The 18,264-nt window shown below is 41.0% G+C and overlaps 1 protein-coding gene across 15 annotated transcripts in view; it reads left to right on the top strand.

Annotated features, from left to right (window-relative positions):
• Positions 1-18,264, top strand: part of LOC311251930 (receptor-type tyrosine-protein phosphatase delta) — a 366,189-nt gene that overhangs the window by 275,105 nt on the left and 72,820 nt on the right. The gene's annotated exons all lie outside the window — the stretch shown is intronic.

Raw genomic sequence — 18,264 nt, 5'->3', positions numbered from 1 at the left:
CCACTCTGAAAAGAAGCAGATAATCACATACAATATGGAGATGTTGTACAGGCCCAGATGCAGGTAATTAAAGGCTAGCCACCAGCCACTAATGCTATATCTAAGTGCACTTATGTCTCCAAGACACATTGACTTGAAAATGGTGGGGCAATTTAACCATGGAATATTGACAGAACAAAAGCACCACAACCCAAATTGTACATCCATTGGAGAAGCAATGAACAATCTCAGAAACCCTTTTTAGATATCCATATATATTTGAATACCTCTACATGAATGACTCCGTCTGTTTCACTGTGGACCTGGATTTTAGTCAGCCTGGTACCTCCTTATCTGTCCTTTGAGCATTTAAGGTGCCAAAAAAAAAAAACAATAGAGGACCATGTTAACGCAATGCACCAGACTATGTCCCTATACTTAGACAGTCTCCTTCTCTCACACGCACAGTCTCACACAAAGGGTACCTTGTAGAATGCCTTTGAAGCCGGGATCAGCCGGCGAGCTGAGCACAATGCCAGCTGTTTTGCATCTGCCGAGCTTACACTTGGCATGATTCTGGCCTTGCTGGCATATGTACTAAATCTGATCACCCTTCATACGCTATGCCAGTGAACTGTATAACAATGCAGGTGTTTCATGACATTGCCCCAGTGACAGTGCAATTAATGGATTGATGCTGTAGCTGCAGTAATGGGATTACTGGACCAGTCAAGTCTGAAATACATCAGCGTTGCGCCTGCACAGACGATGTTTTACTGCAGTGTGCAGCCGGAACAATGGAGAGCTGAGGTACATCATCTGAACATGCAGTAATCTAAGACACAAAGACACTGTAAAACATAGAATGGAGTCTCAAAGAGACGATTTTATTCTACAAAATGTATATTCAACTCTTTGAAATACAAAAATACAAGCCAAAATGGCCCTATGTTTATGGATCACGTCCATTATGTTCAAGATCAAAATATTCTGAAGGTGGTGGAGATGGTCCTGCAATGGAAGCTGATTATCTCCAGACCCTGGATTGACTCATTGAGTCCTTTCTGCTGACATATATCCCAGAATTCATAGTCATTTAATGCAGGTTTTGCTGAAGCACGATTTCACCTGCTATACCTTCATTGGTTTACTCATCGATTTTGCACAAGTAAAGCAGAACCATGATTATAATTTCAGCTATTATTAACACGGTGGGGCTTGGCTTTAAAACATCTAACTATAAAGCAAGGAATCTTTGTATGCATGTAATTCATATATACCAATGCTCTGGATTAACCCAAAGTGTCAGTGTTTGATGACCTGTGATTCAACAATCAAACTACCTTTCTTCAGAAACGCCCTCTGCACCATTACACACTTGGCATTCAGGGAGCCAAGAGGTAGATGTACAGTATGACGGAACCTGCATGACGCCAGGATTAATTTGTCATTCTCTAAATTATTTTTTTATTAAAAATGCTGTAAAAGAGCCACCTGAATTTTGCTGAGTGCATTACTTTCCTCCCCTGGGTATGTGTGTGTGGAGGGAGGGATTGTGTTAATGTGCACTTTTGTAGCACATAACAGTTTGATTATAAAAGCATTTTTGAATTGTCTCCCTCAGAATTCAATCTATGAATGCGTTTCTGTGGTCGTGCGCGTGAGCTCGCGTGGGTAATACCTGGCCCTAGGCTGGAGCTTTGGTCTCACTCCAGGGGTCCTAAAAGTGCGACACTTTGCACTGATCTCTGCGCAGCACATTTGTGTGCCTGTGGGGTATGTTGAGATTCTGCAGTGGGGTTAATGGTCTAAACCATTCATCTCCATGGAGTGCCTCGGGGCAATCTCTCACTCCCAGCCAGCGAGCTCACATCCCCACCTTCTTACCTACAGCACTCTCCAATGGCTTGACGCCGATTGGGAATCTTTATGCCCTAAGCTCCTCTTGTCAAAGTTGATTTACATTCAGTAGAGTGATGGAGTGAGTGCTCAAAGTCTGTCTTTAGAAAGGCGTCTTTCTCACCTAATACTCTCTCACACACCACATCTGTCACTATTTCCTGTCCCTCACTTGTTTGTTTGCTCGCTCACTCATTAACTCACTCTCTTGCGCTCTTATTCACACTCTCGCTGACTTGCTCTTACTTTGGCTTCTCCGTGCCGCCAAGTGAGTCATGCCATTTGAGAAGCTGAGATTTATTGTGACACACAGCTTTAATGTGGTTTATTAGTTATGGCAAATGAGAGTGAATGCCATTGCAAGGCGAAAATGCTCTCACGCCACAGCCAGGCCCATAGGCTTTTCCAGTTGAAACCAAGCCAAGCCCTTGTTTCTAATGGCAGAGACCTCTAAGTGGCCATCCCATCACATGGTGGAACATGGAGTATGCATTTTTTGTGCTCACACACGCATACATGATTACAGAAGGGTCCCTGGACATTTACGAGGTGTTTATACAGCATCCATCATAACATCCATGAACAGTCTGTTTCCCCTTAGCTTTTAATACTCCCTTGGTGCCGTCTTTCATGTCATTCATCATTCTCTCATCATCTAATTAATTACCACAATCACCTCCATCACTTGAGCCATGATGAAGGATATTTCAAGTTAAGTGTAGATAATTAATGTACAACAGAGAGGTAAAATGGCAGTGGCAGAGTGGTCATTTGCCTCAAAAGGTGAGATCTTATCTGGTTTTCCACCTTACACCCTCCCTCCGATTCTTTCAGTCAGACACATCCAATGTGTTTAATCACAAACTGTTAGTCCCCTCATGTTTGATCTCACTCCATCCTTACGCAGTCATCCGTTAATCCACTCATCTCCAGACTCTTTTCTCTCCCTCAGCCTTATAGTTAGTACAAGGGAACGCATATGGAGGGATGTGGGGGAAGAGGGGAGAGGGCTGTTTAACAGACTCGATGATGTCAGGATTTATGCCTACATGGATTTCTTTAAGTACACCTTCCAAATAAGATTTTCCCACTCTCCTCTCCGTGCCCCTCGGAGAGAAAAAAAAACAAAACACATGATCAGAGAGTCTAGAAGAGATTCCCTTTCACTTCCTCAATCTCTCCGCTGCGACTGCCTGGGTAAGACAGAAATTTAACACAGCACAATGTGTTGCCTCTTATTACACGCTGCAATTTAATTGGCTGTGCTTTTCCCCCATTGTGATTATTCAAGGAGAGGTGTCTACAGAAAGGATAAGCTGCAGTGCCATTAGGTCCCACAGGGACAGGCTTATTTGTGTATTTGGCCAACTCCAGTGGGAGGAGAATGGAAATACCCAGAAGACATTAGTCAGTTAGCAGGTAGCAAAGTGCTACTGAAAGGCCTGGTTAAACATGACGAGATGAGACGCATGTTAAGTGTGCAGCTGTGTACTGATACTGAACACTCTATATCAAATACAGGTTTGTCTTGAATGTCATTCTCAAGCAAATAATTTGCCTCAAAATGCACAATATAATGAAAATGAATTAGAATTATTATAAGCTGTTTTGGCAATGTAATGTCATTTTGCAAAAGTAGTTGTATGCACAGCCCTGCATGCAAATACAAGTTCACACTCCCGCACATAAGCTATTTGATATGTTCCTCAGACAGACAGTATGTTGCCAAAAGTATCAGCTGCACATATATTCATGGTCTGAGTAGTATACATGTAAAAAAATATAAAAAATAGGATTGTGTTCTCCACAGACATATTGGACGCCTAATGGAACCAAGAGATGGACAACATGGCATATCTGTAATAATATGCTTTTATTCTCCATTACTGCCAAAGAGCACCACTGATCAGATGGTCTAGAAAATCCACTTTGACCTATGCTAAAAATAACCGTAGTCTGTGATGTCTGCCTCAGTAATATGCTGTAGGTATAGTATACAAATAACTTTGTTTGAAGAGAAGACATTTACAGTACTTGATAAGACATCTTCAAAATAAAATAAGTGAACACAAACAAAATTTAAGGAAGGAAAAGGGGTTGGGATGATGTGTAAACTGCCAAAGACATGAAATCTCAAAATACTATCTGCACACAGAGATTAAAAGTAGGTAGATAGAAAAGAAACGAACATGGGCGGGAAAGCTTAGATGGAGATTAACTAAAAGAATGGATGGATTGACTTTCAAAGGCATTTGAACCAGATGAGGTGATAAGAATGAAAGGAAGGGAAAGCTAATATAAGTTGCAGGGATTTCTTTTATGTTTCTTCACTGCTTAGTCACGACTCTCAGCTAAAAGATGATTTCCAAAAAGTAATCATCGAGCCTACAACTTTAATCCAACAGATATGATTTCGTTCTTGGCATCTTATGAAATTATCTTAACCCTTTAAATCTGAAATTTGGTAATGAAAGTCAAGGTAAACAGATTAAAAGATATTGCAGTTTGGATTGAATGTCACATTTTGATCTTATTTCACGTCTCTTGTCACACACAATGAAACAAAGTCAATTTTTTTTTTTTATCTAGAAATTATTAGTCATTGAATGTAACTTTGACCAACTTCTATCAAAGCTAGGAGTCAAGATTTCAAGGCTATGAATTAAGAGAGTCTTTATTGTGCGTGCACAAAGGGAAGCACTTGGACTTGCGGTACTGTTATTATTATAGCAAATGGAAACTGAAGCATTATTGGGGGAAAATGAAAAAATAATGGACGTTCATGGTGTGCAGGGTAAGAAAAAGTGAGCTGAAAATACAATCTTATGTTAAAATCATAATCCAATGCAACAGACAGTAAGGCAATAAGCGATGAGAATAACTCAGGTCTGGGCAACTTAGTAGTAATCAATTGGTTGCATAGTGACTAAAGCGATTCAGGGATGGAGACGGGAGTCACAATAATAGCAAACAAAAAAGCAAAACAGAACCGTGAGAGGGTATTCTTATCTCAAGATGACTGCTATCTCGTGGAAGACAGCCACTTTTGTTTTGCCATGCCTCATTGTGTGTTGTCTTTGAAATCCACAAGGGCCTGTTACACAGCATTCATTTTGTTTCATCACTCTCACAAAGGCTTGACTGACATTATTTGAGATAGTTTGTTTCAGGTACAATGAGAGTAATTATTCAGGCTGCGTTGAGAGCAGAGAGGCTCCCAACAGAAAGTAAGCAATATTATTGGCAATGATAGAATATTACAGCACACTGCTAAGAAAAGCAACACCAACAGCTGCATCGTTTTTACGTTCATCACTCCACCTTCATGCAGTGGCTTTTTGTTCTGCTAAATTCTCTGCTAAGTGACGAAGTTCGAGAGTAGCAACGGTTGTATTTTCATTGGTCAAGGTTGCTTGTGGTAACAGCCTGAAAATGAAAGAAAAACATTTGGGATTGAGTCAATTAAAGCAGTGATTGTCAACGTGGGGTCCAGGGTCTCCCAGGGATGCTTGACGGTGTTCCAGGGGGTTCCCAACAAAAGTAACACACAAAATGTATAAATATTTTGGTTATTGGTTTTATATTATCTGTGTAATCAAACGTTAAAAAAAGCAAAATGTCTCATCAGATGGGGGATCTTGCAACAGAATCTCATCAAATGGGGATCCATGGTCTAATTTGAGTTAGTTTAAGGAATGGTTTAGGGATAAAAGGTTTGAGAAACAGTGAATTAAAGGCCTAGTATATAGGATTTAGGGAGATCTATTGGCAGAAATGGAATATAATAATCACAATTATGTTTTTATTAGTATATAATCACCTAAAACTAGCAAATGGAATGTTTTCAATACCTTACAATGAGCCTTTTTTCTATGGTAGCCCAGATCGGAAAAACCAAAGGGGTGTTCAGCTGTTTGCTATTTGCAACCTTACGGCTAGATGCCACTAAATCCTATACACTGGACGGTAAATAGGGAAAACTTCTAACTGACTAAAGTCAAACTTCTTCTGTGCTCCCTGAAAATCTAACATCAACTGCAGAAGAGAGGAAAGTTTATCACCTTGGACAGTCATTTTATTCCTCCCTCAACATATTCAGGTATAATAGAGCTGGTGTCCATCTCGGGAGAAGTTGTAGAGTATACCCTTGGTCATGCATGTACAAAAGCACATTCCTGTTTACTGCAGCTCTGCCACTGTTCTCAGCTCCCCCCACCCCTGCATAGGGCTTCTCGGAATCGGAAGGCAGATCTATCCACCCGGTCACTGCTCTACATCTGTACAAGATCTGGAAATATTGATTAGGTGATAATTAAATTGTCCATCCCAGCTTGATATGGATTAATAATTGCCCACTAATGCCCTTCTGACATTTTGCTGTATTGACTCGATACTGTTTGCAGCGGTGCGCCGATAATTATGACGCTTGGCATTCTTCATTTTGTCCCTAATGAGACCAATCAGAGTTGGCTCGACTTTTGCCTAAGAATTAGAAAGGAGTGAGAAAGAAGGATAGATTTTCTCTTAGGACCCATTATTCAATGCTTTGGGCCTCATCCCAGAGATACTTCCTTGTCTTACAAGAGCATTTCTTTTCTTACATTCCTTATTTCTTGATCCGCAATTACTGCTTTGCCAGAATATAGATACACTGTCATACTGTGTCGGACCAAATCACGTAAAGAGGACATCTTTGGACAAACAACAGCACCAGTAGGAGTACTATAAATACTGAGATGAGAAGGTGGTATGGGCGTCGTGCCATATCACCGCTTCGACTTCCTCACTGCCATCTGTGAGTGTTCCTCCTCTGGCATTCTCACAAAGGCCTTTTGTGCATTTTCCCCCTTTGTCCCTGTTTGCAAGGTTTAATTAGGTTATTTACTTGAGCCTCACCTCCCAGTGTTTCATTATAGTGGGCATTGCAGATAGGGTTTCACACAGGGCAGGGGCAGATAAAAAGTTAGGACAAAAGATGATAAATGTCGCAAGTGGGGACCGGAATGCAATCTGGCTGCCACGATGCAGAGATGCTCTAATGGCTTCCCAGCAAGGAAGGGGGAAAAGGCACTGTCGAGATGGCAAAGTGATAAATGGTACCGGGATGGCTGTAAGGACTGTAGGCAAGACAAAGAAAAAGAAAAGAGTCGTGGAAAGGGGAAAAAACGAAGATGACCACAAAATGGAATCTAATTAATCTGGACTTGGTTCCCCCTTCTGACAAATTCAGCGCAGAAGAAGAAGAGGAAGGGAAATTGTTTTTTTGGGATGTGTTCAGCTCCCCCCCCTCCCCTCCCTTCCCTTCCTACCATTCCACTTTCCTCCCAGGTTGAAAAGGCAAAGGGACGTATGGGTTCTGACAATGCTCCTGCACCTGTGGAATGATTAATGACAGTGGACGCGCCTTACACGCTGCAGAGCCAAAATATCTGCTCCAAAAACACGCCAAGGAGAGCTCTGCTATGAACATAATTCTTCTGCTATTTACCAGCACATTGCACAAATGTAGGTTTTAGAGTCCATTGAAATACAACAATAATCATTGTGGACCATTTTGTTTGCACCATGCTGATTTTCTGTACTATACAAAATTCCCAGTTGGTCTTTACATCTGGTAAAATGGCCACTATCATATAGGATTCATGTAAGTTAGAGTTTAACTATAAGTACTGATATTAATATACAAAATGAGAGACGCAGGGAAGGAGAAAGCCACTCATACAGGGATGAACGAGTGGATTACACTGCATTAGTGCCAATCTCCGATTCAATGAGATGTTGAAGTGATGGAAACTAATTTACATTAAAGCAGAAGGCTTGTTAATTTATGGATGGAGTTTGCAACTTTGACTATTAATTACTAGTGTTGTTCCAATACCTATACTGCTATTAGAAATGCCTTGTTAATGCACTGATATTGAATCAGTATCCAGACAAAACACAAAGCTAAGGTATTGGAATCTGTATCGGGAAGGAACAATTGGTGCATTTATATTAATCACACACAGAAGGAACGTTTGATATCCTTATATGATGGATTTGATGTATGTACATTATGATTCAAATAACTAACATTTAAAGCCATTGTAAAGGACACTTATTTATGGGCTCAGCCCTGTGACAAACTGCCTCTATGTCAGTTTGACCCTCTCCAAGTCACTTTGCGTTTCCTTCATGTGTGCGTTTCCTTCAAGTGTACTGAAAGCCTGAGAATATTCATGAAGTTAACAATCATGCCGAGTCAATGTGCCGGCTTACTATTTAACCTTTAATCTATGTGAGAAAACGGAGAAAGTCATTACTTACTGAGGACCATCGTACCTTGTGGCATTTTGTGACAATGTCATTGGCTTTTTTTACTCTCTTCCTCGCAGTTTCACTACTCCACATTAAAAGCCAATAGCCCCAGACATTACTAACCGTTGTGCTTTTATAACAATTTAGATAACTGCGAAAAAGCCATTGTAGAAAAATATGACAATCCACAACCAGCTGACTTATGATCAGAATGACACTGTGCATTCACATGCCCAGACCGACATAAAGCGTATCATCTGTACAGTATTCCTTTTTGCATGCTTATGTACATATACTTAATGCACACAAAGACCACACACATTCACTCACCCAGTGGACTTGAGCCCATTACGGCTGGCAAACATTTGCTCTTTAGGCCTTTGTGTACCCTCTCGCTCTGTCAACTGAGGCTCAGTTTGGCCAAGGGTGAAAAGGACTGAGAAGAGAAGCGCAACGAACTCCGTCAGTCCAAAGGCCACATCTCCGGTCCCCAACAGTCTTGTGCCCTAAGGAGGCTCCGCGTCTTTAGAAATGTACCCCCTTTTTTTACCCAGATTCTGAGAAAACATGACCCGATATTCTGTTAAATCGCTTGTCGAAACACAGTTGGAAAAATATAATGGCCTATACATGAACTCTGAAAGCACTTTCTATACTTAAAACTACAAAGCAATCAGCAGTTCAGAGTATTTATCTTACATTTCTTTAGTTTCTCTTTTTGTCAGTCACTTCTCAAATAGCAATTCAATCGTCATCTCAAGTTCTCATTATTTGCTTAGACAGGTTTCCAACAAAGTTGTGAATATTCACCGCACCGGTACTGTTCTTTTTAATCGCCCCTAATGCAGCGCAAGTATTTCCAAGGTTAAAGCAACTGCATCTTGGCTAATCACCATACAAAAGCAGGATTTTAATGGAAAATTGAAGCTACTTCTTAAAAAAAGTAAGAAGTTTTAGGACCAGCTGCGTCACACTTTTGCATTCCATTTCCTTTTCTAAGAGCACGATCACTATACGTTAAAAATGTGGCTCAAAAGCAGAGTGTCTAGTAACACCCACACACTGTAAACAGACAAACACATGTACGCATGGAGCCATCCTCTTTACACTTCTCTACTCATCTCCCGATGAATCATCCCCCATCCACACACATCAAGAAAGAGCCTTTCAAAAGTGATCTGAAGTCCTTAATTTTACTGGATTATTTTAATTATGTCCCCTGAGGCTTGTTGTTTTTTGCTCCTGGGGTGACATTGCACTGTTTGCTTCCAAGTAAAACCCCCATCCGCCCGTCTGACCCTGATACCACCCGCCCTCATTTGTTTCCCATCTGTAGCTCTTCAAAGACGAAGCCACACACACACACAAGCTCAACTGTTTTCTTCAGGGGCTCGCAATTAAGAATTCAAAGACCTCAACTAAGAGTTACTGCGTGTGGTTTAGGAGGAGACATATTAATAACGTGTAGCTGACAAAAACAACCCACTAATACACAGCTAATGTGTTATCCTGCAGTATTGCATGTCACTCATTTAATGTGAAACTAATTAAAAATTAGTGTATCATTAAGAATAATCATTTAAATTTAATTAATTTGAACAATTATATGGCATTTTGACATATAATAGAAGCAGCTTAGGGGCAATAATCTTTACCACAAAATGTATTTTAATTCTTATTAATTAATGCTTTTATGAAACGTTAAATTAGATAGAATACATTTAAGGAAAGTTGACAAATTTAATTGTCAAGTGACAGCATTATAAGCATTTACCGTACATGCTTTGCAAGAAATGAAGCTAATGTACTGCTTCTGTCATTGAACAAGTACAATATCAGTATCTGTTTGAAGCTAACATTTAAAGCTAGCGACTAATAGTATCAGACCTGTGCAATACTCCTTTCACTTCCACCAAACAGTACAGTGTCATTAACACTTTTCAGGATGCTTATATGCTACTGTATTCTGACAGACTGCGCTCACTGTTGGCTTCAAAGAGGAAAACGGGATTTTTACCTCAAAAACGTTTCAATTACTGCCATTTTTCTTCCTCTCTTTTATATGCAATAGTCTTCCTTCACTGCAGCATTAAAATTAGTGGCCTGTGAAAGGTCACTTTGGTCCTTGAGTGACTGTTTGTGGTACCTCCCCTGCATATTCTTTGTCCCAGTAATAGGTTTTTGGTTTGAGGATAGCCATGACTGCAGCTGGTTGCAGAGAACAGGGTTTTTCAGAAATGCATTTAAACTGAAGTATATTTTGACATTGTCCATTATATTTTTTTCTACAGATAAGTGAAATCTGTCCTGGAATTTGAAACTGGCAGTAAAGAGATGGTTGGATGTAGAGTACTCCTAGGAAAATTATAATTAAAGGCCTATATATTTTCCCATGAACTTAGGAATATCTGCAGGATGTCTGAGCTGCTAAAAAGGAAGCCAGTTGTCATCTAGCAGGATCTCTGGAGCATGATCTAGTTTGCCTGCAAGCGCCTGAGAAAACACAGTGCAGGGAATGTGTCACCTCTTATGGCCTGACAACTGGCATCCATCGGAAATGGCTTGGCACTACTTATCCATAAAATTAGAGTTCTGTTTAAATATACAATGTCGAATCCTGGGAATGATTTGCTACATAATCCATCTTTGCTCCTACGGAGACAAATATGAGGCAAGCTTTTCCGCTCCATGGTTGAGGGCAAAGACAATTATGTGAAGTTTATGCTGTAAAGAAATAGGACGGGCCCGAGCGTAGTGTAATTCTCTGTTGAATAGAGCCAGTCAAATATGTTGCTTGTTTGATTTTCCATTCCACTTTTGCCATCCATATCTTTCTTTTGATTTCTGCTATTTGTAGCGGAAAGCCAGAAGCTTTGTAGATTGTGATCTGCGCGTGCCGTCATGGGGATATTTTCTTATCAATCTGACATAAAATGTACATCACATGTGTGGCAGAGGCATCAGAATCATACGCAGTCATGTTCTCTTATTATACACACACGTTATTGCACTGGCAGTAAGCTGACATGGCCAAAGAATGTTTATCACTTTTGCCATTTTTAACATCTTTTCAAGTCTGTGCAGCCCTAGTACGATAACTATTGGCCATTTTGCTGCAGCACTGCCATTTAATGAATCGTTCCATTGCCTGGTGGATAACGGAATGAACGAATGGCTTTCTGTGTTAGTGGCTGCCACTGCCTATCCTATCAGATAATTAACTTTTTGCAAATAGACTGCGCTGACTACCAAACAGAGTAAGCCTGCACAATTAGAATTACTTATCTATGTTCTCTCTTTTTCCCAGACGTTGGAGGAAAAACAAACAAGACAAACAAATCTAAATTTCATACTTCGTGCTCGACTGTTTTTTCCTCAGACGGTCACACACGGATTGGCCCCAGATTTGTGTATTCACACACAAATGAACAAGTAATGAATGAGGGGAGATGAAAATGAAGTCTTATTGAAATTGAAGCCTCTGTATTATTTTGCATCAGCGTTTGACAACCTCACCCCAGATGTTCAGAATTTTCCAACAGGAGGGTCTAGTGTTTTCCACCTCCCTCCCTCTCCTCTTCAGTCCTTTTTTTCCCTCTCTCTGGCGGATGGTCTTGCGCCGACAGTGGCGCAATTCAATATTTATATGTTTCCTTCTGTTTGGTTTCCACCGCGAAGGGAGGTGGGCTTTCATGTGTCTGATTTGCCACAGCAGCGATTCAGTTCCAGCTTTTAAAGCGTTGGGGGCCGTTTGAACAAAGCCATCTGTTTGAGTGGGCCGTTTTATTAAGTGACAAACTGGATCCCTCTACCTCGCTAATGTGTCCCGTGGGAGATGTGTGTGCGTGTGTCTGGTAGAGAGACAGACGCAGGAAGAAAGAGAGAGGTAGAGAGGGTACATGATTTCTTCTGCAAACATTGTACGATACCACAAAAGAGACCCCATCACTGATGTAGCCGTCATTGCACAACTGAAAGGTTTTTGCCTTATGAATCTGCAATGATAAATGAATAAGGGAGCCTTTCAGTTCCAATCTTATCCCATGAAACACCAACTAAGAAGTTCAGCTGTGCTCCATAAATAACCCCTTATATTTATTTAATGGAACCTTACGGAATTTTCTATTGTCCCACAACCCCCCAATTTATTAATGTCGTTCTCCCATTTGCAATGTTTGCTCCATCCAGCAAGAATATTCTAACACCCATGAGAGTGTGTGTGTCTGTGCACGCATGCACATGTGCATGATGGGTTGTGTACCTCTGGAGCCTTTTTCTCCCTTTCCCCCCACTCGTGCCTTGTCATAGAATCTGTCAGTGCATTGAATGTGGGACAAGAGCATTAGCCATTCTTTTTGAAGCTGTTGCTGTTGTCTGTGCAAAAGTGGCCTAACTCCTGCAGAGCCATAGCCAGAAGCTCAGACCTTGCATAGCAGTGCCACTGAGCATGAGTAATACACACTTACTGGGGTTCAGAAAGTCCCACCGGATTATGATTTTTGCAACCTTAGTCACTGGGCTGAGTGTTTGGCAAGGAGAGTACGCTGGTGAGTTGTGTATTACAGCACATGCTGTAGTTTTCCTGCCTTTGAAGCCGCATTGTTAGTGATGATATGCATTTATTTATTCACAAGAGACTTTTAGCAGCTTATGAGCCAAATAAGAGACCCTGACCCTTTTACAAAACAGACCTGCGGCCCTAGTATCCATATGCAGCCACAATATTAATGTGTCATTAAGCCTCATTCGTGTATATTCTATTGAATTAGTTTTACATAATGACTCTTGTGAATTTTGCTTAGAGAGCACATTTTAGCATTTGGGGAAAAGGAGGGACGGGGGTGTAGGAGAAGGCTTATATTATGAACTTCATTATGTGTGACAAGCAGCACAATATTGATGGAGGAGCAGGTCCCCATCATTGCACTGCATTAAAACCTCTGCAGTGAATTAATGTACTATTCCTGATCCAGTAATTAACAATCATTCGGGGGCCATATCCCTTTTCAAGTAATCACTAATTGCAATAAGAATTTCAGTTTCCATTTAAGGCGAGATTACCGATGAGCATGCAATGCAAATCAGCCAACAGTTCTAATTAAGCTCCAATTCCTTTTTCTTTCTTGCTGCCTAGGCCCTTTGTGAGCACATACAATGTGGAGTTTGTTTCCTCGGCATTACAAAAGACAATTTTTTATCATAATGCTGCAGATAGAGAGCTGTGTAGAGCCCCAAGAAAATGGTTTATGCTTGTGTTTGTTCCATTGATTAGTATGTGTGGTTTATCTTCCCTCTTTTTTTCCACTTGTTTTTCTGCATTGTTTATCTCTGTGTTTGTGCGTCTGCATTACTACAGTCGGTTTTATTTTGGCATGGGGTCAGATGTTTTTGAGCACTGTATAGACAGTTAATTAATCCATAGAGAGGCTGTTGCTTTTTAAACCGCACATATGGAAGTGCATTCGCAATCACCGCCAAACCCTTCCCTCTGCACCTTTATTTGAATACTACAATAATGATATTGCTGCAATGGACTTTCAGAATACTTATAGGATTACATAAAGGCACATACAGTATACTACATGAGTCACATTTGCCCTCTCCCAACATTCACCATCCCTTTCAGTCCAATTTGCTGCCATTGTGACAATTCATCAATATCACAGAACTGAAATGCTGCGGCTTAAAGATGTCGAATGAGGTTAATGGCATCTTTAAACGCTCCTTTCTTCCACCCGTATGTCCAAATGGAGCAGGGTATTTGCAGACTGCCACCCAATGTGTTAGGATTAATTATCGCCCTCCGCAACCCCACCTCACCCAGCAAGTTAAAGATTCAGAGAGGAAATGGCCCCTTTCATGCAAATGAAATTGAATATGTCAGTCAGTATAATTGTGAAAACCGAGCCGTCTTGGACTGGTGTCTGTGCCGAATAGAGGATCCAACTGAAAGTGGGTTTATTAATGTTCTTCTCTCCACTCTTTGATTTGTGCTCTTTAATGGCTTGGCAGATCAAACTTTAGTCTATATGGCGGAATCCTGATGACTTGAAATGTTTGGGCCATTATGAATGAAACCCAGACTCTGATCTTTTTGAGAAGAGTATTTAAATGCAATGTTTGACTTCAAGTTAAGCCAATATCAAACAAACTTGTAATGAATGCAGATTTGCAAGATGCTCTGAACCCAGCAATCTACTAAGGTCAGCAAGCCGATACAAAAATACGATATCATTCGCCCCAGTCCTCAGTTACACAGTCCACTCAACTTGAAGCTGCAACAGGTACTTCAATTTCACCAAAAACTCTGCTTTTCATTCACTGCTGATTCAGTCCAAAAAACACCAGGGAATGGAATACTGTACTGTATATGCGGAGTCAAATAGTTACACAGCTTTTAAAAAGTTCCACTTTCTCTACCATTTTAGGATTTTATTAAATATAACGCTTGGTTTACTACCAACTTATATTTAGTAATTTGCTTTCCTTGATTCTCAATTAGGTTTCAGAAAAGCATTCCCATTTGATTTGTATAATTTGATTTGTGTAATTTGATTTATGGTGAGAGTTAATCGGGAAGGAAAAGAAATGTACAACTTCTTGGCATTTTGTTCTCAAGCATCCTTAGTTAGTTTGACATCCAGCACCTCCAGAAAGGGGCTCCCTTTAGAACATCTTATGTAGCATGGCAAAGCACAGAAATTTGCCATCTACCGTTTCCCTTCTCCTGCTATTCGATCACCGGCTTTGTTTTTTCTTTGTCTTTCTCATATGTAAAAAGGGTATTCCTGGAGATTTCAGGTTTTTTTCCTTTTCAGATAAATACCAGACATTTACTTTTTTCCTTTCTGGTAGTGTCTTTAAAAAGGGTATTGCACACTGGAGCCTCATTACAGAAACTTTTAAAATCTGAAATCCCGTTTTCTCCATTTGGGTGAACATTTAGGATTTTTAGTATCACAGAAACATGTTTCCAAGTGCAAAAATGAAAAAAAAAACCCTACCTTATCTTAGAATAGAAATGTAGCTATTACAGGAATTTCTTAAGATAGGAATCTTAAGTTCGGATGGCAATGACCTTGTTCTACATTCAGAATGAAAATGGCAGCAGCTCTGTTGTTAGGTCTGTATGGCAATGACAATGAAGATGTCGGACAACAATAACAACAAAATATCATTATGAAAGGTTACTGGACATTAGCCTGATGTTGATGATGTGTAAAGTTCTGTGTAAACATAGGACAGGAAAAAAAACTGCCCTAGTGTGGTGATGGCATTTAAGGAAAATCACCCCAAAACAATGCATTTATTGATTGGTGACCATTTTGTTCAAATACTGGATTTTAAAGATGTCAAAAAGGGCTAAAATGATGAAAATGAACTACAGTACAGGCAACAGTGATACATTTCTTGTTTCATGTTTGTAACACACTCACATTATTGAAGGATTCCAATTTCCATTTACGTCTATCCATTAAAAAAATCCATACTTCCAGCCATGAAACAGTCTGCCCCCTCACCCCCTGTGGACACGGGTGTTCTTGACAGTAAAGGCTTTTCAGTCAGCCACCAAATTATTAACATGGTGTTGATCCATGAAATATAGAGCGAGGGGTTGCTATGAAGAGCTTCTTTTCTTCTGGTAGCAGTGAATCTGAACAAGGTTACATAATGACCTCAAGGGAGAGCAGGCACAGGCCCATGTCACTAAACTTTCAGCTTGTGACAGGCTTTACACTTCTCATTTGTTTGCCGGCAACGGCTTAGCACTGGATTAACAGGTGCCTAGTCACGGTATTAATTCATGTAGATCATGGTTACCTCTCAAAGGAGATGCCAATGTGCAGCAGAGGTAACAGGAGCTTTTACTGGATGGCAGTTCATTGAATTGAGATTCTTTTTACAAGAAAAAGAAAATATTATTTCAGGCAGATTCACCTTTCCACGTCCATATAACTTTTGTGTTGTAATAGTTGTAATTTACCAAAACACTCATTGAAAAATCAGGGGTCAATGGTGAAAGGTTTCTGTGCGGTGCATGTTTTTCGCAATGTTTGTTCACAGACCATATCTTTTTGGTTGCTGTCAAGGTGCTAGTCATGGCATTGTTCGGAGAAAACAGAGGTTTCAATCAGCCTCTGTCTACCCGAAGCCGTACGAGGAGTCTACCAAAATGGATGTTTGTCAGCGGCAGACCTAAAATGGGGGTATGATGGTGATATCAGCAGCCATGTCTGTGAAAACACCATTACCTCCATGTCACGCCTCAATCACTCCCCATTGTGCGGTGACTCTCCCCCCACCCTCTTCCCCTCACCTCCAGTGCTGATCTCTCGCACATGTCCTCGCAGTCTATCACAGCCGGCGTAGGGAGACGCACCGAGCCGTAATGGATGGCCCCGGAGCGAAAACAGCCCCAATAGCATATCAATTACCCATCAGCACCCACTTGGCTGGATGCCAGTGTGCGCCACGCCCCAGCCAAGTCAATGAGATAAGGTGCAAATGCAGATATAATGGTGCTTTTTGCCGTGTACAAATTACATAGTGTCAACTCTGCTGCCCACCTGTCGGATCTGTCAACCGGTGAATGAGAGAGAGATTCTGAGAAGTGTGTGTGGGTTTGTTAATGTGTGTGTGGATGTAGGACCGTGTGCATGTCATGAGGCAATCAGGTGATTTCCCAGACTCATTTGCCCAGTGGAAGCCCAGCTGCTAGCCTGTTTATCTGTTCGACTTTTGATTGCTGACCACACATCTTATGTCACCTCTCCACGAATCCTGCAGGTTAATTTGTCCCTCACTCGCAGCGCTGCTGCTGCCGCTGGGCAGTACAATCTGGGAGGCGAAACCGGTCCCCACACAGGCACGCGAACAAGCACAATCACACATTCTCACACACACAGATGAGGTGATTCAGATGGTTGGCATTACCGCAGCTGTGTGGCCCCTAATGGCCTGCTGAAGTGATTGATAAAAGGCAAACAGTTGCTCCGCAAGGGGGGACAGATGGAGCTACACCTCCCACTGAAGCTGGCACTCGAGCTTCAGAGCAAAATACTGAGGGGGTCTGACTTAGCACTAGGACATTATTGCTATTGAAATTAGCCTTGATCATCATGATAAAGCTGGAATGTAAGTCTCACAATCAAAATCTCATCAGGGAGAGACGGGTTCCTTTGATTACGTATCACTTTCCCGTGTTTTGATTTTTTGGCGGTTGTAATAAAAACGTCTGCTCACGAGCAGGAACTGATTGTCCTGGAGGGGGAAAAAAGACGAAACAGAACTCAATTCTTCAAACTGATAGTAATTAGAGAATTGTTGTAATGGCTGACAAAGCCTGAATTATAGTGGGGAATGATTTTACCTAACAAACTGTGATTCTGAAGTCAGGAAGGTGCATGAGCAAAAGCCACTGACAGTGTTGTAAAACCACCAAAGTAGATGGGAACATCCATGCCGCATCCACACAAAGCAAACACTGTTCCTCTCTCCTATTCTCCCACCTCCGCTCCCCTACATTTTTAGCATTTTTATCCTCATTGCCTTTACACTTGACTTGTTGTGCTGAATTGAGGGACCAATTAGGAGCAACAGAATGCTCACATCACTGATCAGAGCACTGCGAGGACCTTATCAGGTGCGTGTCTCATTTGCGTGGGGCACAAGCGCCGTTCCAATTGGTGGTTTTGAAGAGATTAGTGTTGTCTGCTTCTGTTTCACTGCAACTGTTGGAAAATGTTGGCCTGTGTTATTAGAAACACAGAAGTGATGGGTAACAGCCTGTTACAATGGATGACTTTCATGTCGAATGACACGTCCAGTACCAGTTCGCGAATAATGATCAATGATGTCACACAAACTTTAAAAACTTCAGTAGCATTAAAAAACGTTTAACATCAACTTGAACACCTCATATCACAAAGCAAAGGGTTCAAAGTTTAAGTACTTTCCTTTATAGCTTTTCTTTGTAGGCTGTGTTGTGGCAAGTTTTTGTAGCCCAGGATTGCAGCCTTGACACAATTTTGTCTTTCAGTCTAAATTACAATTCAAACTCAAATTTCTTTTCACATTTCAGATTTTGTA

This window comes from Pagrus pagrus (assembly GCF_965226575.1).
Source record: "Pagrus pagrus genome assembly, chromosome: 22".
Classification (NCBI taxonomy): domain Eukaryota; kingdom Metazoa; phylum Chordata; class Actinopteri; order Spariformes; family Sparidae; genus Pagrus; species Pagrus pagrus.
Note: the sequence above shows the minus strand (reverse complement) of the source record. Positions and strands in the feature narration are given on the sequence as shown.